The 21,114-nt window shown below is 40.5% G+C and overlaps 1 long non-coding RNA gene across 1 annotated transcript; it reads right to left on the bottom strand.

The window, feature by feature from the left end:
• Positions 1 to 671: 671 nt before the first annotated feature.
• On the bottom strand, positions 672 to 13,261 carry LOC140576992 (uncharacterized). Its single transcript, XR_011981772.1, has 4 exons — positions 13,095 to 13,261; positions 4,097 to 4,178; positions 2,293 to 2,379; positions 672 to 1,361 (listed from the first exon to the last, which is right to left on the bottom strand). It is a non-coding gene; the product is annotated as an uncharacterized lncRNA (long non-coding RNA).
• Between the last annotated feature and the right edge of the window lie 7,853 nt (positions 13,262 to 21,114).

Below are 21,114 nucleotides of genomic sequence, written 5' to 3'. Positions count from 1 at the left end.
AAGGCAAATGTGTTTAATGCTGGTTAATTATGAGTAAATCCTCAAAAAGCTCCATGCCTTTACACTTGTAAAAATAAAAAGAACCTTTGGACTGATGCCCTAGAGGAACTGCTTTTGCCACCTTAAAGAAACTTTGGATGGATGGTTCTTTAAAGAAGCATGTTTTGTATTTTGTAACATGCGAGTGTTAAGAAGAACCTTTTTAGACTAAGAACCTCCACATAAGGGCCATGTATTATGGATTCTTTCTTGAAAAAAGCAAGAACCTTTTAGGAAAGAGAATCTCAATTTTATAATGTTTCTGTATAATTAAATTGCTGATATGCAATGAGTGGTTTATAGTGAAATGGTTTAGTGTAGCTGTTGAAGCTGAAACAATTATATCTTTACTAGGGTTGCAGTGGTATGAAGTGGTTATCATATAATGTGCTTAAATCTTAACAAAAAAAGAAAACCAAAATCTACTAATTTCTTACTATTTTAATTAAAAGCCAAACAAGCCAAAAATAATCTGAATGACTAAGTTTATGCCTTATTATTACATTTAATATTATGCAGCTAATTGGTAAAGCCATCTGAATGTGGCCATCTGGTAGAGTAATGATTAAGAATACTGTATAAGTCATTAATAAACATGGTAAACGTTTTCAACTGACACACATCACAGACAATAAAGGAAGAACAGTTTATTTTGTAGTCATATTATATCAAAGGCACACACACACACACAACAGAACTCAGACAGCACAGATATTACCAAAGCAGGAAGAGTATTTGTACAGCTCCCTAATTCAAAGTGCCTTCTTTTTCCCATGTGCATGCAGATTTTCCGGGTCACTGAGAGCTGATTGAGGGATAGATGGAAAAGGCTTTGCTGACGCTGTCTTTCTTTTCTTTCCATCCCTCTTCTTCTGTGCTTGGCAACACGTTCACGCTAGAAGACTAGGCGAAAGGGCCAGAAGCTAGGAGCCCCCACTGTTCGGTGTGCTTTATAAGCCATACTTATAAAACAAGTATGTTGTAGGGTAGGATTGGGTAGGCCTCTGGAAAAAGCATGGAAAATGAAGGGTAGGAAGGATGGGAATGCATTGTGGCCAAAAGTAGCTGCAGTTTTTTCATGAAAGCAGGGAGTTTAATGTTCACAGATCATTTGGATCACGTCTTTAAACATTGTCCTGAAGGAGGAATGGCAGAGTCTCTCTCTCTCTCTCTGCAACACTGCGTCAAGTCTTTTCGGCCATATGTGGCGGGTCTACTTGACTTCCTACTGGTCGGCAGGCCTCAGCTGTTTGGAGGAGGTCGTACTGGATTCCTCAAAACCACTTGCACTACCCATCTATTGGCCTCTTGTCCTGGAATACCTGCAGAGAGACAGAGACTGATCATAATCCGGTCCCTAATGACTTATGAGTTGTGAAACTGATCCTTGATACACATACACAAGAATCAGCCATAACATTAAAGCTACTGCCAGGTGATTTGAGCAACACTGATGAACTTTTAGATATCTTCTAGAACTAGACAACTGGGTCAGAACATCTCCAGAACAACTGGTGGGTAGTTTGTGGTACGTAGTGGTTAGTGTCTACCAAAAGTGAATCAACAGGGTCAACTTACAGAACCTAAAGGATCTCCAAAGGGCTCGAAGAGCTGTTTTGGCAGAGCAATGGGGACCTACACAATATTAGGCCAGGTGGATTTAACGTGATGGCTGATTGGTGTAAGGTTACCGGGCCATGATTGACAGGGTTGTGGGTTCAGTACCTGGGTTCTGCAAGCTGCCACGGCCCTTCAGCAAGGTCCTTCACTCCCTGCTCTACGGGCACCGCAGCAATGGCTACCCACCGCTCCGGATGGGTTAAAGGCGGAGGCCAAATTCCATCTGTACCATTAGTGTCCACCACTAACGGTAAATATGGTTGTCTCGTGTGTGTCTGTCTCTCTCTAAACATTCATTTCAATCAATGGCTATCACAAACACACTCAAAGAGGGTGGTGTCTCAGTGGTAGGTCCTCTTGATGAATTTTATAGAAAGGTTGTTTTCGGGTTATCATTTGAGTTTATCTTCTAGTCTGCTGCTTCACTTGCTAACCAACTATGTAGCTGATATCCAGCAGCAGCTGGAGCAGCTGCATGTGTCAGAGTCTGAGCTGGTTTATTAGCCTGCTGTTCTCGTTGTCTAGATCGCAGAGTAGCTGTGAGGTGTGTTTTCACACGATTAGTGATTATTGAGTAATAATTGAGATTAATACTCAGAACCAATATTTACATCCGTGTTCTTTATACTGTACCTTGAGGTGAAGACGCGGTCACCCAGACGGACGCTTGACTTTGTGTGAAGCTGAACACAGGCTTCATTTTAGCAGAGGGACCGACACCTGCACACAAAACAAGCACATGAGCAAGTGCTACTTGTGCATTAAGCCAGGCCAGAAAATCATCAGCTCAGTGGAAGCAGCTGAGTACAAATCCGCTTAGGGCTGCCTTCGATTTTGACTGGCCCAAACAAATGTTGGTGAAATGCTCTGAAATGAACCAGTATGTTCAGAGTTAGGACATTCATTTGTCCATTAAAGTTCATTATATTGTTTATTTTCTATGGCTTTCATCATTCCACATCTACAGTCATATGAAAACAAAATCAGGACACCTCATGAAAACCTCAATCTTCATTTTAATAACTATGTGATGGTAGTAATTTATGTAAACAAATAAAATGTCTTTTAAAAATATTTGTAAATTAGAAATGCAGTTTTCTTGTGAGGAAAGCATTAGAACCCCATCGCATTTATTTATACTTGAAAATGCCTTAAATTAGAATCAGGTCCACATCTGCTGCGGATGATTAGAGAGGATTTTGGAGAAGCTTCTCTTATTTAAACCTCAGATATTTAGGCTGTGTCTGAAACATAATAAATGCTGCCAACTAAGGCAGTATTTGAAGGCAGGAAGGTACAGAGTCATGTCTGAATCAAATATTTGTACGAAATTCTGCCTACTAAAGAACCTTCATCTTGCCTTACGCATACCATAATTCTCTGGGCTACCGCCAGCTTGTTTGAGAGAAAAAGCAACATATTGGACATGAGCAGCAATCTGTACAAATGTAAGTTATTTACAGTTATGCTTCCTTATTTATTACTATTTAATTTCTGGGGAAAACTTATAAGTGTAATGGCCGAATTCTGGATTTTATATCTAACAGTTTTATTAGTTACGCCCTTGATGTCTTTGAAGTGCGTCTCAAATGTGATTCGGTTGTAGGTACTCTCATTTCAATGCTGCCTTCCAAGGAAATGACTCATGAGACAGCATAGGCAGCAAGGTGTCGAGGCAGAGGCCTTCCATTTCGGACGCAGCCTTAGTTTGGTTGGTTCTTGATTGTTGAAGTTAGTGGAATGACCATAACAAGATCCAAATGAGCTCTCTGAGGCCTTCAGATAGAATGTTGCAGATGCATAGGGAAGCCTGGGAATCTGCCATCCCAGCGAGTTCTGCATTTGAGCACAAGAACCTTCTATCAGCTGTAATGTGAAAATGTCCTGGTTTGGGCCTGTTTTGCTGCAGCAGGGCCAGGAAAGTTCTCCATGATAGTAATCTACATGGAGGAGGAGGAACAACTGTCTCCCAGTCAATTTATCAGTCAGAGACTGGTAAAGGGTCATAGGAAATTTCCCAAATGTCTTTTTGAGGTTATTTTAGCCAAAGGGAGAAATGCCAGCTATTAGGGCATAGGGTGTCCTAACATTTGTTTAGATATATTACCACCTCTACCTTATTATTATTATTATTAAATATATATAAATTAATTGTTAAAATCAGGATGTCCACATGTTTAAATATGTAAAAAAGGCCCTGTTTTTTCACATGACTGTACATATGTATTTATTTATTTATTTACGTGTTTATTTGTCATTTCTCTCTTCCTCAGGGTGCAATCCCACAGTCAGTTTGAAAACAACATTAAAATATGATGACTGAAATCATGCATATTTACATAAGACTCTACAAGGAACACTATGTGCTGTTTTCATGTGGACAAGTCCAGTCGTGTCAAAGTGCAGCTGTAGGAAAAACACTGGGCAGGTAACTCACTCCTGTAGAAGTGATTGCGCGCCAGCAGACAGGCTGGAGAGTTCACACTGCTCATGCTGCCAGCTGATGGTCTCTGCGGAACCTAATCATGATACAGAAAAGAGAAGGTCAATGAGCGCTCTCCTAGAAAAGCTAGTTTACCATGCTCCGAGCAGGACCATCACCCGACAGGGGTTATATAAACACATAGCGTAAAAATATCCTACAGAAATAAGGTAAAAGGTCTGGTAGCAAATATCACAGGAGAATAGCGTTCAATACCACTATGGTACTGTAGCTGCTTTTACACTGAAAACCCTTACATTTACTGTCATTTCTTTCAGGCACATTGTTTTTTAGACTTTACACATTATGTACATATTTTACATAATTTTGCAATAAACACTTTTTTATTTTGAAAAGATCCACAGCGCTGACATCACAGAATGGAAAAGCTTCACTGGCTATTTTCCAATAATCCCAGATGTTCATTTTCCCTGGACAGTCCTTGCAAAAAAAGGGACATGCTCCACACTCAACTGTTCTGATATGTAGGCCTATACACCAATCAGCCATTACATTAAAACCACTGACCGGGGAAGTCAATAACATTGATAATATCATTACATTGGCACTAGTCAATGGGTGGGCGCCATCAAGTTGACGCGTTGGAAGCAGGAATAATGAGCAAGTGTAAGGACCTGAGCCTCTCTGACTACGGCCAAATTGCGATGGCTAGACGACTGGGTAAGAGCATCTCCAAAATGCTATGCAGCGGTCAGTGCCCACCACAAGTGGGGATCCACAGAAGGACAACTGGTGAACTGCTGCAAGGCTTATTGATGTGAACCATGGAGGCTCAAGGGATCCCTCAAAGGATCTGTGACCCCTTCAGAGGTCTTGTGGAGTCTAAGCCTCAACGGGTCAGAGCTATATAATATTAGGCAGCTGGTTTATTTGTTATAGCTGGTTGATTGCTTGATAGTGACCCTGACAACTTCAGGATTTGGGCCAATATCAGTACTAGCCTAGAGTAGCACACACTCACAGCAGTGTTTGAACATGATGGCCTACTTTTAATTGCTCTGGGCTAGGGATGGGCAATGTGGCGATATTTTTTTTTTCTTGTATCATGATACATGTTATTGTGATTCATTATTCTTTTCTAAGCCTATTGAGGTATTGAGATATTGTCTGTGGGTGCTTAAACAGTGTAATTAGTCTGGTTTAATTGGATTGAGTGCAGAACAGTTTGAATAAATATCAATCTAAGTATGGAAACGTATTTACATAGTAGTTTTTAAGAATCTGATGGTGCATTTTGTATGCAATCACTTTATATCTCAATAAATATTGTGTTGTGATTTTAATGGATGTAAAGCAGTAAATGCACTAGAGGGCAGTTCAGAGTCCAACGTGTCTGACAATAAAGATGGCGACGGTGGAGGAGGTTGTAATAATGTATTTACTATTAAAAAGATGAAAGAGGAGGCGGTGTGAACGCCTAAACAAAGGTTCACCATAAGTTGCGTTTCTGACTGAAGTTTCTTCTTCATTGGGTCCACATGGCAGTGGTTACATTTCACTCGACCTATTAGCTACACTGCCCCCACAGTTTCCAGTTATACCGGAATCTGTGCTTTCAGAAAGCTTTCAGAAAACATGCACAAATACAGAATATATAATTGCAGAGTACGAACAGAAGACTGCGTCCGTATCCATATTTAACGGTGAACATAAATAAGCCTTAATTTGCGCTTTGAGCTATCCTTAAAAACTCACTGTATACATTCTGGAAGAGTTGAGAGATGCAGAACCATCACTGAAAGAAGCATGTGGACTGTCACGGTAGAACAGTATTACAGGATTTTGCACAATATGGTTCTCACAAGCACTGTCCCGCATCACCCAAGTTCCATAGTGCAGTTAGAGACGCTGTTCTCCCTATTACAAATCAGTGGAGCATTACAATGATTGTAAAGCTGTTAATTTGAGGTAAAATGTTACATAATGCAGCTTTAAAGTTTTGTAGTAGAAATATCAGCACTGTATCGGTCCATTCTCAACATTTCAAATTGGTAAAGAAAATAAAGTGATATCCTGCAGCTCTAAACACAACCAACCTTCTTATCAGAAGATATCATCAGGGATCAGGGTGTGCATTTTCAAGATGTCACTGCAGGGCACAGTGTACATCATGAGCCAAACAACACCCTTAGTCATCTTTATCAGGCCCATGTAAACAGGCTCCGTATGAGTCCCTGTCAGAGCAACCTGGGCAAACTAGGCACATGTTGTAGACATATGCACATCCGAGTAGAAAAACAGGATGTGTTTTTCCTTGATTTGCTGCGAATTCAGTGAGCACACAGGGCAAGTTCCACTGCGTAGAAACCGCGAGCCCACACAGTGCTAAAAATAGACAAAGATGTACTGACACAAAATAAAGCTGTTGATTTTAGATAAGTGCATGTCCTCTTATCTCAAGTGTGCCAAAGGGCTGCCGAAGACCTCTCTGCCCGTCTGCACCAGTACGCCTACAGTACCCCCTCCCCCGCCCCCCCCGCCCCATTACAATTACAAAAAAGGTATTAGAGACAGTATTAACTGCAGTTAGGAGGTGGAAACAGGTTTTAGCAACTGCTTACAGGAGGATGACTATGAAAGTATTGAGAAAGGAGTTCAGCCGGTAAAGAAAGCTTTAAAACATTGTTTCTTCACAGTGAACTGTGTTGCTGTATTCCTGTAACCGGAAATTCATGTCTCCCCATTTCCAGCTAGGTCATGCCCACAGCAACACATTTTTTGACATGGAGGATTTACTTCCACACAGCAGTCCCAGGAATCACTGTGCTATAATACCATGGTACTTTCATTTTCCCCAACAACAATAACAGAGAAGCTCAGCAGGGTGTTTTGTTTGTATACATTTGAGCTCAGGAGTCCTGCCTCATACCTGATGCTTTCTGGGTGGTGTTGTGGCTTTATAAGCTGCTAAGTCATTGGGCGGATCCTAAAAATACTGGTGCTTCCTTGAAGAATTTTTGTTACATCAGTAGAACCTGATTACCAACAAACACGAGAGCATTCCCTTCAAGCACCAAGTCTGTATTTTCATAGGTAGCCTTTGAAGGCCTTCTTGATTCAAGATCCAAGGATGTCAGTAAACTGTAAACACATACACTCCTACTTTTGCTGCTATATAGAACTATTTTAAAAGGTTTTTATAAAGAACCATCTATAAAGTTCTTTCTTCCTTGCATCCTTGCATCCCTGCAACAATTTAACCAGGCAATGAACCTTTTAGTTGTCCTGGTTATATAACAAACCATTGCCATTACTTAAGACCACTTGAAGAACCCTTTTTTTAACCCAATGTTCTCCCCAAATTAACTAACCCACCCACTCACCAGGATTCCACCCCATGTAAAGTCAGGAACTGCCTCTGTTTAAACTGACGCCAGTGCAGCACCACTAGGCAGCCAGTCGTCACCTGCCGACCAGCAGCACTTTGGGAGTGATGAGGAGAGAGAGCACCATCTACCCATCCATAGAGAACATGGGCAGTTGTGCTCTCTCAGGTTCTGGCTGCTGATGGAAGCAGCATGTCCCAGGATTTGAACTCTCAATCCTCCGGCCATAGTGTCAGCATCTGCCGAGTCTGCTGAGCTTGCTTTGCACAGTGTCTCCTTTTTTCTAATTACCTCTAAGGGTCCTGGTGGTGTTATATTACTGCCTGTTGTAGCTGTAGGCCTGCAGTTACCAAACCCGTACTCATGTACCTATGTTCTCAATAAGTGTGGTTTGAAGATAACATATATATGTTAGAACGTTCATGACTTTTTACAGCTGTGTGTCTAGTGCCCTCCTACCACACACCTCCACTCCATACTTAGGTAAAACATTATGTTTCCTTTTAGAGAACTAACTGACCATTTTACCATTACATTACTCACCACTTGCACCTTTTTTAGCATGTAGCCCACTGGCAGTCTGACCTACTTCTGCAGGGTGTGCTGTGGAAGCTCTTTAGCCAAAACACAGCACCACCTCTTCTAAATATAAACTAAGAGGGAACGTGCTACCCTCAGTGTTGATCTTAAAACCAAGAGTGTTAGCTCCACAGCAGATCTGTCACATTGACACTGAACATTTCCAAATATCTAAAAATAGCTTCTTGAACCCCTTGAATTCAAGGCTGATTATCCTGTCATTTTTTTTTTAATTACTGTAAAACATCTGTGGACTGCATTATGAAATAAGGTCAACAAAATTATCCACGGATGTCTTTTAAAGTTCAACCAGTTCTACAAAACAGTTTTGTAGGCTTGTGCCTCTGGAGCAGGGACTCCAGATCTAAATGCGAGAACATCCAATTTGGCCTGCGAGCAACTTTTCTCCGGACTAAGTCCAGCAGACCTTCTTTTCAGCAAATGATGTGGAATCTTTAAAAAAGATATAGCACGAAACACTGTTCTTCCACATATGTAGAAGTGCATGTAGGGGATATCAGAATACTGGGGGAGATCACAGACACTTCATAATTTTATAACTTCAGACATCTGGTTTGAGTAAACAGATTAAAAAAATGTACATGTGTCAAGATGTAACCTAGAGTTCTGGTTTGCAACCATCCAATAATCTCACAGAATAAGACGTGACGTAAACATCATGCATCATGTACAAGATGAAGAATACTTACATCCTTTAGTTTCCACATCCACATTTAGTTTGTCACCGTCTCACAAGTGCTGTGGCTAAACGTGCTAACTCAGTTCTAGCGTTAGCCTGCTAGCTAGTGAGGAGTAGGGAGGTCAAGTTAGCAGGCGAGGACAGTAACACTACCACAGCGGCCCTGCCACTGTCGCTACCTCATCCTGATCCATTGGCCAATTTGTACTGCGCATGCTCGGCACAAATCGGGCAAGGGATGTGATTTGGCAACACATGCGCTGAGAAATACAATTACTTATAAACATATACCCTCACATGGCCCTTTATCAGGAACTGGATAGGGCCTCAGCAGCCTCAATTCTTCATAACCTGGATTCCACAAGATATTGGAAACCATTCCTTTGAGATTCACACAATTCCTGCAGATTTTCTTCAGGAGCACATTTGTAGCTTACATAGCTAGACTGCATTAATAAAGTGTGACACGATTTTTGCTACCTGATCCTGATCCATTGGCCAATTTGTACTTCGCATGCTCGGCACAAATCGGGCAAGGGACGTGATTTGGCAACACATGCGCTGAGAAATACAATTACTTATAAACATAAGGTCTTGCATTTCTAGACCTTATTTTGATGCTGACACATGTAAACTTGGATCTTTTTACTCAAATGCATATAAATGGGTTGACCAGATTTCTGCAGTGAATTATGAAGTGTCTGTAACCGCACCCAGCCTTAAGAAATCCCCTGCATGCACTTCTACATAATATGTAGTGCTGTGTCTTTTTAGAGATCATCTTTTTATTCCACATCATTTGCTGGAAAGGAGGTCTGGAGGACTTGTTCAGGCCAGAGAAAACTTGCTCACAAGCCAAACCTGATGTTCTTGCATCTAGATCAGTGCTCCCTGCTGCAGAAGTACAAACTTACAAAACTGTTTTATAGATGTAGCTGAACTTAAAAAGGCATCAGTGGAATTTTTTGTTGAGCTTATTTCATAATGCAGGCCTTAAAGACCACGATTCCTCACTCATCCGACCACATATTAGTTTTACTGTAGTTAGTAAAAACTACAGGAGAATCAGCCTGAAATTCAAGGTGTTCAAGAAGTTATTTTCAGACATTTGGAAATGTTCAGTCACTTGACAGATCTGCTGTGGAGCTAACACTCTTGGTTTTAAGATCAACACTGAGGGTAGCACGTTCCCTCTCAGTTTATATTTAGAGGAGGTGGTGCCATGTTTTGGCTAAAGAGCTTCCACAGGAGTATGTTGTTTACATGAGCACTTAAACAGTCATATACCTGCAGAAATCTGATTATGAATGGAGTATTGATTGCGTGTATACACACTCACTATCTTATGCACAGCAGATAGGTTGGCATTTTAAAGACTTCTTGTTTCATCTGTTGTGTTAGCCGATGCAAAGAAGGTGCTCATTTCCATTGTGTCCAGTGTCTATTTAAGAGTATATATGCGAAAAGATCATGTCTGATAAACAGTGTGTCTAGTCCAAAGAGTATTTGCTCTGTGAGAATTTGACCTTAGGTCAACTCTGTTTGATGTCCCCTGATCTAGATATTTCCTGTCAAATATAACCCTATGCATTGGATATACCCTTACATGGCCTTTTATCAGGAACTGGGTAGGGCCTCAACAGCCTCAATTCTTCATAACCTGGATTTCACAAGATATTCCTTTGAGATTCTGGTTCATGTTCATGTTCATGTGTCATTTTTTTCAGGAGCACATTTGTAGCTTACATAGCTAGACTGCATTAATAAAGTGTGACACGATTTTGCACAAAGGCTTTCACTGCCGCAAGAATTTATGCAACACTCTTTTAGCCTCAAATACTAAACCCTTAACCTGGCAACACAGAATTGGTCTTGAGCACTAATGCCTTTGTGCAAAGCCATAGCAGAAGGATTCATAATCCCCGATGACGCAGACCTCTCAGAGCTACAGTTTATCAGCAAACAGTCTGCTGATGACCCTCAAAATACAGCCAGCAGTAGCCTTAAAGAGTACTAAAGCGAGAAAGGCTGTGCTTATTAGTCTTTAAATCCTATCTCTACAGAGTAGATAAACTGAAAGAGCTGACAGATAACGGAGTGATGTTGTTGCTTTTGTAAGAGGACAAGACTTGTGGCAAATGTAGATGTATTTTAATTGCTGTAGTTTGGGTATCTTCCATTAGATAGTTATCTTACTGTAAAAGCAGAATGAGACTGTGAAGGGGAGATTAAGGGTGTGTGGACTTCAAGTGTATTTGAGCGGCGGATGACAGTAAAGTGTCAGATGGTTTGTGGACGCTTCTAAAAAACAAACGTTCTGGAAAGTTTTTTTTGTGCCACAGCAGGATTTTTGACTCTTCATGGACCCCCAGATGGTCCACACACTTGGGTTGGAGCAAAAATCTGGACCATCTGGCATTTCCTGAGTACTGGTGTAAGAACTACCCCCTAAAGATCAATTGAATTATTGCCAATTCCCACCGACTGGCTAGGACCCATAACACAATGCCACCAATGCTGGAAGGGTGAAATATGAGAATGATGTATGATTATTAATCTTAAGATTAAGGTAATGTCATGGTTCTGTACTAATTTAGTATTTATTTTCTTAGAACAGGGAGTTATGACATAACTTTATTTTGGGAGACAATCCACGCCCAAACTCCCAAACCCCTCCCACTCAGCCCTATATAAACCCTCATTCTCACACCATCATCGCGTCAAACAACTTTGCACCCTCCACAGCCCTTGTTACAGACTTCAAGGGCGTGTGACATACTAACAAATTGCTAATTATTTGATGACTAATGTGTTATCATGAAGCAATGTATTTAGTGAGGCAGAACTGTGGCCTGGAATGAGCTCAGTTTGACACCCCTGTCCTAGTGCCATCCAATCCAAGAACCATTTTCAAAACATTTCTGTGTATAGATGTGCATCACCAGTCTCTTTTATCTGGATTGGTCCACCAACCAACAGACACTGGCCCTTATTCCCTTATTATTATATCCCTTAGTTCTCTAAGAATAAACACAAACTGGAGCAAGTGGAAAGCAGTAGTTAGTAGGAGCAGTTTACTGATTTACTGTATGGATAAAAACTGTGAAATACATCTCTAAACTCTAAAGGGGACAAGAATAGTCTAATCATTTGCTTATTATTAGTGGGAATGTTAAACAGAAGTACGTCCACTTCAGTAAAATAGCTGACACATGCACAGTTAGTATTATCACTGTTTTCCCATGTTTTGTTATTATTATTTTCTTTGATATTGATCATTTAGATTTTTTAACACAAAATCTTAAAGTTTGTAAACTCATAGATTTTAGGTTACACTCTCCTCCACGCAGACATGGGATTGTTCACACAGATATGCCAAAGCAAGGCTTATGTTCATTTTACAAAAATATTTAACCAAACACATCGTTCATGAATAAGAGCCTTTGACAGCGGTGGGGCAGTGTTTGAAATAGAAGCAAATTTCCTATGATTTACAGTCAGCTGATGGCGTAATACAACACTGTGCTGTTGTAAGGTCAATGAAGTGACCGGTATGCATGCAATGTCTTGTAGCTGTATAAACACAACCAAATCTAGCTGTTGTGGTTAAATAGCACATGCTACTTGCACACCTCTTCAACGAAAATTAAAGGAATAATACACAATAAGGGTGGAAAACCTTTGTACATTCAGACAACTGGATATGGGTAAGCTATTGCAGGCTAGCTTTGTTATAGGATCGATTTGATTTTCTGCTCATATTAGTCTGAATATGATTTTCAGCAATACAGATATGCCATCTCTACATTCAGAGTAGAGATGGCATATCTATATTGCTGAATCCTACAATGAGTGCAGCTTAGCAATGACCCAAACTCCAGCAGGACACTTTTTTTGCCTTATTTTAGGTTGAAGAGCGCTTGTTTTGGCCAAGACTGAGAATGCACTTTTGGTTGTAGACCTTTGCTCACTGACATGGAGCTATCCAACCTCCTAAAAGGTTTTATAGAGGTTAGTCTAATGCATTTGGGACAAAAAAACAAAGTCAACATGAATACCATAGAGCTAGACTTAAGCTTGGTTGAAGAAGCTGGAGACCTAGCCACTGCCCTGTCCTTATATAAGACTACTGTTGTGCTTTGATGTTAGCACTGTGCTAGGTCAGAGACTACTGCCTAGTATGAGATACAACCTACATGACAGCAAATACAGCATGACCGCACATTGAGAGTAGAGTGTCACAACATTGTTGACCCACAGCTGCTACAAACTTTATCTAATTAAAAAGAGGTAGTTTAGGTGCAGACTTGTATATCAGTAGTCATACCTTTAGTGCCTTCAATCCATGGTGTACAAAATTCCTCAGCGAGCAGCAGCAGCTGTGTTTTGTTAGATGAGTAGGTCAGCTGCTTCCTGCATGTTATGAGCCTGAGAGGCTTGTGGAAGGGAATGTACCCACACAACCTAGAGGCCGGGATCTTTATATCAAGCCCCTTCCACACACAGGAATCCTCAAGGAGGGATTGGTTAAGGGGCAGAGGCCGCCTCCATCCGCTTTCTTGACCTTTTGGGAGGACCCCATGGACCCGTAGGGAGGGGACAAGTATAAAATGGAGGGTCCAGCCAAGAGAGAGCTAAGTTGGGCTAAGTTGGGAGTGGTTGTGATGCTATGATGTTGATGTTGTGTGTGTTTTAAGGGCTGCCTCTGCTCCCTTCTGATAACTGATAACTTCAGGGTGTGTCACTGTGTTATCGCACTGTGGAGGGTGCTACTGTCGTTATATGTGGATTTCTACAGTAGTAGAAGGGCTGTGAGTGCTCTGCTATTGAGGAAGGAAAATAGAAGATTTTTATGGGGTCGAAGATCTGTTGCTTAATCAGCAAAGCTGGTAGCCAGGGCTAGACTTTGCTCCGATAATCATAGCTTAATAAAGCATAGCTTGACAAACCTGTTCCTTTAAAATGTTTAAAGTGACCCATTTCCCCAGCAAGTTCGCTCTGCAGGCCTACCAAGACAAAGGCCTCTAAGTTGGCTAGCCATGGGCAAACCCCAACACCATAAACACACACACACACACACACACACACACACACACACACACACACACACACACACACACACTCTACTGTGACCTAAATCTGCCAGCTAGCGAAAACTAAAGTCCTCCAGACAAACAGTAAAAGCAAAGAAAGCAAGGTCATGTGACGGGCTGGTGGTGGGTTCTGCAACGTATAGAGTTTGCCTTGTCTTTGTTGATGACTGAGGGTGGGGTTTAGAGTTAATGCTGTACAAAGGTTACAGGAGCCCTGAGGGGAGGGGAACTCTCCAGAGGAGAAACCGCTGAGATTAACAAGAGCTTACAGAGCAGATTCCTGACAGAGCGTCCAAAACAGACTCCAAAACAGTCCCCGCCATGTGCTTCAAGCATGTGTGGGACACTCCTATTAAACATTAAGGGTTAAATATAGACTGAAGTCTCTGAGTGTTATCTCACTGCACAGTGTGTAATACATATCAAACAAGCAGGTCCACAACAAGGGGAGACCCTACCTCCTCTGGTAAAATCACTTTACCTCAAAACTAAGTGCAGACACAAAAAGCACACTCTCTGTGAATGGGTTTTAGCTCAAAGCTAAATATAGCTTGTGTCTTGTGTCTTATTATAAAATGCTATACTATAATAAAATGGGATGCTCCAATAAACCGACTGTCTAAATCAGCATGTTAACATGAGGCAGATTTTTATTTTTGAATGCTGTTTCAAAAATGTATCTTTATATAATATTGATAATAAACAAGAAGAAATAAGTTGGCTAGCCATGGGCAAACCCCACACCATAAGCACACACGCTTCTGTGACCTAAATCTGCATAGGATAAGGACATCTCTATAGCTGTATATTATCAATATCATATACAAATTCATTTTAGATACAGTGTTCAAAAATGAAATTAACTGGCTTCTGTAAACATGCAGCCATAAGTGTTCTCAGAAACTATAAAAATTCTGTTTTACCAGCGGGAGCACCACACATCTTTCCTTAAGTTTTTTAAAAGTTTAGCAGAAGGACCTCCTTCTCTCCATTATTACGCACTCCATAAACCACTCCTTTCACCTCACCTTCTCGTGATGGGGGTCTGGCTTCAAGTCTTATTAGCTGAAGCCGCCCAGACCTTTATCCCAGTATTGGTTTTGAGAAGAGTTCTCCTTGCTTGCCTCAGCTAACACTAAGCGTGGTCCACATGTTTCAAAACCAGCACTGAACAGTGCATGTAGAACCAAGAGGAGGCTACTGCTAAGGCTAGCACACACACACACACACACACACACACACACACACACACATCTCTCTACAGATACCATCATACAGGACAGTCCTGGGGGGGGGGGGGTTAGGACGATTCTAAGGGCCTGTGAATGACAGGGGCCCTAAAAATATTATATATATATATATATATATATATATTAATTGAGTAATTGAGTTATTTTTTTACACTAGATTATAGATTGCAAATTGCATTTGGCCCTTTGCGACATTGCCTTGAACCACCACTGTCGCCCTATACAAAAACACAAATCACAGCTGCTCACAAGTCACAAATCACAAGCATTGAGGCCTTGTTCAGGAAAATGTGCGTTCATTGCCAGGGACGGGTTAAAGTGCATAGGTTTAACTGTGCAATGGTGGGCAAAGTGTGCTTAATTATAATCTTTAAAGGTGTGATGGTTGCTGCTCGGCTAGCATCTCCCATATGGCAGTTAGTCGAACAGCTACAGTGTGTCAAGGGTTTGTCCATTCCAGCAAGTCATTGTTGAGGTGACTGCGGTGTGGTACAAATCAGGCTTATCAGTATTTGTAGCATCAGTGTTAATATGGTACCATACTAAAAAACTACCAGCAACCAGCAGTCCAGTGAACCTGTGGTTGAGAGGAGTCAAGAAAAACATTTAGAAAACAACATCCAAATGCAGCGACGGTGACCAGAATGTTGTCTCGGGATGCGGCAGTAATCAGGAAAACAGCTAGTTGAAGACCATGTTGGCTGCAGATGCTGACTGGTATGTCTCCAGTGGACTCAGGGGCGTCTAAACTAAATCATTAAGGAGTGGAAAAAAGTTATCTGGTCCAACGAATGTTGATAGAAGGATGAGAATATATCACGTAACATGGAACATGAGTCTATGGAGCCATCTAGTTTGCCGTCAACTGTTGGAATGTGTTCCTTGCACATGTTAGAGCCCCTAATATCCACAGAAGAACGTCCAAACAGCATAGTGTCTCTGAACATCAAAGCTAACCATGACTGCACTGTATCCACGCTGGAGTGGGGACTTTCAGCATGATGAACAAATCTGTGGCTGTTTATGTGCTTGGATGGATGCTGTGCTTGTTGAGGTCTGGGTTGTCACATGGGCTGCGTCTTTTGCCTGAAGAGAACATTAGCCAGAGTTTGAAGATCTAGTATTTGGTTTCTTTGTGCTGTCCCACTTTGCCCGAATGTTTACATGTAGCATTTGCATAGCCACTAGCCCTAGCTTTGCCGTTTCTCAGCTGTACCTCTTGTCATGTCCTTTTTGATTAGCTGTAGCTGTTACTTGTAGCCGCTAGCCTGCGGCTTTGATGCCTTGTTTGTTTTTAGCATTTGCTTTAGCCTCTGTTTTCCTTTCTTAGCTGTCTCAGCTTACTGTTTTTGTAATTGTATAGTGGTCAAAAGAATGCAGCTATTTAAAATGTAAATTTCAGCATTTACTGGATTATACTTTTGTATTTGTGATTTAAAAGTAGAGGTTGGATTACATTCTGCAATCAGAGACACAGTTAAAATAGAAGTATTACTTTTCATATCTAGCGTGTCCAAATGTCTCCTTTTTCCAAAATATGTCCCAAATTTTGGACCTAAAATGTGGGAATTCAGAAAAGGCTGTAATTTCTAAAATTGGCATTTGGCCTTTATTTTCATGTTGACATTTGCTTTTTCTGTGGAAAACATGACATTATTCATTTGAGTAATTTTGTCCCTGTAACTGTTCTGTTTATTTTTTGGGTGACCTTTCACCCTGTTTATATGTTGTAACCACATCCAGAGTGTGTAAATAGTGTATGCTGAGTTCTCCCAGAATGAACCTGAACGGGTGCAGCTCAAGCTCCAGCATGTGTGTGCCAGGAGATGTTTGCCGAGACGTCTGTCACTTTAATTCAACACACCTGGCAGAGGGATTGATACACCACAGAGGCTTATACAGGTGTATACAGAATCAGTCACATACGCACTGTTCAACTCCATTCATACACACTCACCTTCAGCACCGCAAACAAATCATAAAAAGACACTGATATCAGACCTACAAATGCTCCGTCATCCAGTCACACATAACAAAAAAAAAACAGTAGACAAACTGACAGTACACTGTGGTTCTAGACTGCAGCTGAGGCTGAGAACTAGCTGAGCCACATACCTCTCACCACAGTGTAAAAACTGGAGTGTCAGCAAGGTCGGGGTTGGGGCTGGGGTTACTGGGTGCTAGTCTATTTATGTGGCCTGGCCTGTTTTCACTGCAAGTATTTGCTTAAAGCAATATGAAACCCACTGTTGTCAATAACTCACTCTTAACATCTCTCTCCCTTCCACTATGCCCTCCCACCGGTTGTAGGACACTAATAAATCTGCATTATAAATTATATATTAATGTGCAGTTCCCAGTAAAGTGCTGCATCATACTCATCCAAACTGGGCTTGGCCCATGTGATAAATTTTTCCACAGCTAAAAACGTTCTAAGCCAGGGCAGTTTTGCATTGGAGCCACAAGGCTAACTTTAAGCCTAATTTAAGATATTTGAACAATTTAACATGGTTTGAGGGAATTAGGGAAGGAAAATAATGGCAAAATAAGTAATATTATTATTAAAAAAAAAGTTATTTATTTTTTTTGTCTCTGTCTTTTACTAATTACTAATTAAGTAAAGCTGCTTTGTGAAGACAAAAGCGCTATACAAATAAATTTGACTTGACTTTGATACTATGGATTTTCATGATGCAGTTTTTTCTGAGATTTAATAAAACAGCAAAGCTTCTCGATTTTTTTATTTTGAGTTGATCAGTTTTTCTTTTGACATGTGAAGTACATGGGTACCGATTAAGCTCACATACCCATCTTTGAGCTCACATTACTTAAAGAAACAAGCTTACTTTTTATCTTAAATAAGTAACATGTTTGTTTCTACATATTTCCCGCAATTTTAAGCCAATCACATAACTACAAACTAAGATGGCTTTCCATGTCCCATAAACCCATAAACCCATAAACGGATGTTTTTTGGTGTTTTTGACCTTTAATTTGCATGTCACTGCTTTTTGCCAGATTAAGAAATTAATGTTTCAAACAATTTCATAGACAGCAGCTACAGCACATAGTTTCATGCTAGTGAGATGAGATTGCATCACATGTATTGCTGGCTTCAATTTTAGCATTTATAATACAAAACATTGTCAGTTTATTAATGGTCAGTAGGTGAAGATTGCTCTAGTTTTTTTTTAAGAATTATATTATTGTATGGTGAGTTAAGGGTACAGTCCTCCACTGTAAGCCGAATTTTGTCAACAAGAAAAATGTATAATTTAATGGATTTTATCAACATTGTTCATATTAAAGCATTGTACAGTTTGGTCTATAACTATAAATATAGTCTTAGTTTAATTTTTATAAACACATTTAAACAAGTTTTAAAATATTCACTGATGGAAGTTACTTTACCGTAATCTTTAATAACTGATTAAGCTAAATAAAATAATTCAAAATATAATGAAATTTAGTGGATTTTAGTGGATATGTTAACAGCTCTATTGCTAGACTTTCATGGGTTTGGTATTTGTTATTGTTTTTTACCTTAAAATGAAATTTTCAATTGTTTCTAAGTATGTTTTTACAATAAACATTTTAAATCAGACATATTGTTGTGAGCTTATTTGGAACAGGGGTGAGCTTAAAGTTTAATCAAAGCACTGATTCATCCCTATAATGAACCTCAAACACTGTTGTCTCCTCATTCAAAGGAAATTCCACCATAACCAAAAGCTGGAAAACGGGCCAATTCCCAAACCCCATACCCGTCTTGTAACAGTCTCTGGTGACTGGCTGCAGTACGACTTTTAACCCTGTCCAATCCAATGCAAGTAAACTGAGCAGAAAGAAAACTGTAATTTTAAATTACACATCTACTATGTTGTTTCTGGCAGCTGTGTTCTGTCAATTCTGCAAGCTCGCACCCCCCACATTACTACCCCCCCCCCCCCATGTTTTTGTTTCATGATTACATGTTTTATATGAGTTATTTGGTGATATTTAAAGGGATGTAGTGGAAAGGTGGTTGCCAGCTGTGGGCAAGTTGATGGACTGCTAATACTGGCCGTCTGATATTGTGAATAGACTAGGTATTTTAAGACATTAAATGGCATATTAGTGTACTAACTAACTTGGTGTGCAGTTGACTTAACTGTTATTGAGTGGTAATCACATTTTCGTTAAGTTTGTAATAAAAGTCAAGTTCAGTGGCTGGTCACACTGCCTCGCCTCTCTATAGGCAAGATGGAAGATTCTATTTCGGTCATCTTTTGGCTTCATAATGACGCAATGGGAGTGAATAAGGAGGTACTGTCCACGGCTATATACATCAATGGTCTTGACACATTATATTTACACCCCCCACAAAAAGCCCAGGTCAACGCTGGCACAAGGGTAAAACGTGATGGAAAATATATGTGCTGTTAAAACTAGAGAGTAGCACATCACCTCCAGACTCAAGTTATAGGAATACAAGTTGCATTGTGAACCAGGCCTCATGACCCCAGCTTTTCCTGTGTCAGTATTTGCAGAAGCGGAGCTCAAAGAGACGTGCAATGAAGCAAAAGTCAGGAAAAGCTAGCTATAGCAAGCCAGCTTTAGCATCTCTTCAGCTAGGTAAGTGCTCCCCACAGTACCCATCAGCACTATCCACTAAGATTTGGGAATCAAAAAAGGACAATGTTCATGTTACTGTGCTGAAAAGAAACCTGTACTATGGTAAGCCATGCACTACTTTGCTATGCTGGTTCAGTTTGAGCTGTTGCAGTGCCGTTAACCAGCCAGTCACAGCAGAGCTCATCAAATAATTATTTACCATAAATGGAAAAATAACAGTTTTAATGGGCTTCTCAAACCAATGATTGACTATTTATACATCAAGGAACATCTTAAAATACTCAATGCATGCATTCTATGACACTTTTAATATGCAAGCCCTTTTAGTGGCCCTTCCAGTGTCAAGTGTCCACATGGGTTAAATAAGATTGAATCAGTCCTGGCAGATGTGGTGGTTTCCCCAGGACGCCTGAGCCTGCTCTGACTGGTATGATGACAGCAGCTATCTGTCAAAACTCTTCTTACTCTCAATCACGCTCTCACTGCATGGACAGCGTGCTGACCTGAAAGGCTGTTTTACACCCCCTAGCGGACACAATGAACATAGCCAGCCTGATGGAAAGATTTACTCTCAGTACTGCATGGTATATTAATAATAAAAAAGTAAATAATAATAACAACTAACTCAATACACTACCACTATTACCCAGGGGTCACAAGTTCAAATCCTGAGCCATGCCATTTTGCCATCAGTGGCCGGAGACCGATAAAGCACAATTGGCCATGCTCTCTCCCCCTCATTTTCTCCCCACTGTATCAGGGGGAAGCGATAGGACTATTCTAAGGGCCTGTGACTGACAGGGGCCCTAAAATGTATCAATTGAATATTTTGGCAGAATTAGATTTGTTGGCCCAAGTTATCTTATTACATGATCTTTTCATGGGGTCCAAAATCTCTGGCAGGACCCCTGTTGCCCAGCACAGGCGTCTTTTAGCTGTTGTGGTGTAGCTGTGGATCCAGCTATGGCAAGTTAGTAGTGGCTGGCTTTGCATGTATCGGAGGAAACTTGTGTTGGGGGCATTGCTAGTGCTAGGGTTAACTACGTACAGGTTAACTGTAATTACCAAATAGGGAGAAAAAGAGAAAAGATACAGCAAACAACAACCATAATAATGATAATAATAATAATAATAATCATCATCATCATAATAATAATAATTATGTTATGATTTTTTTGGCATCATTTTGATGAATTCTCATCCTGGAAAACACACCTGGGCCATAAATTTGCTTTGGAGGCGGCAAAAGAACTGTCCTGATTTACTGGTCTCTATATTTTGGTCAGCCTGTAGTGGTTTTTATGGGCCAGTTTAATTCAGGGGGGAGCCGAATCAGTCCATGGATGTCTAATAGGACTCGGCGATATGGTAAAAAATACTATATCTCAAT

The sequence above is a fragment of the Salminus brasiliensis genome, chromosome 14 (assembly GCF_030463535.1).
Source record: "Salminus brasiliensis chromosome 14, fSalBra1.hap2, whole genome shotgun sequence".
Taxonomy (NCBI): Eukaryota; Metazoa; Chordata; class Actinopteri; order Characiformes; family Bryconidae; genus Salminus; species Salminus brasiliensis.
This window is presented reverse-complemented; position numbering and strand designations above follow the sequence as displayed.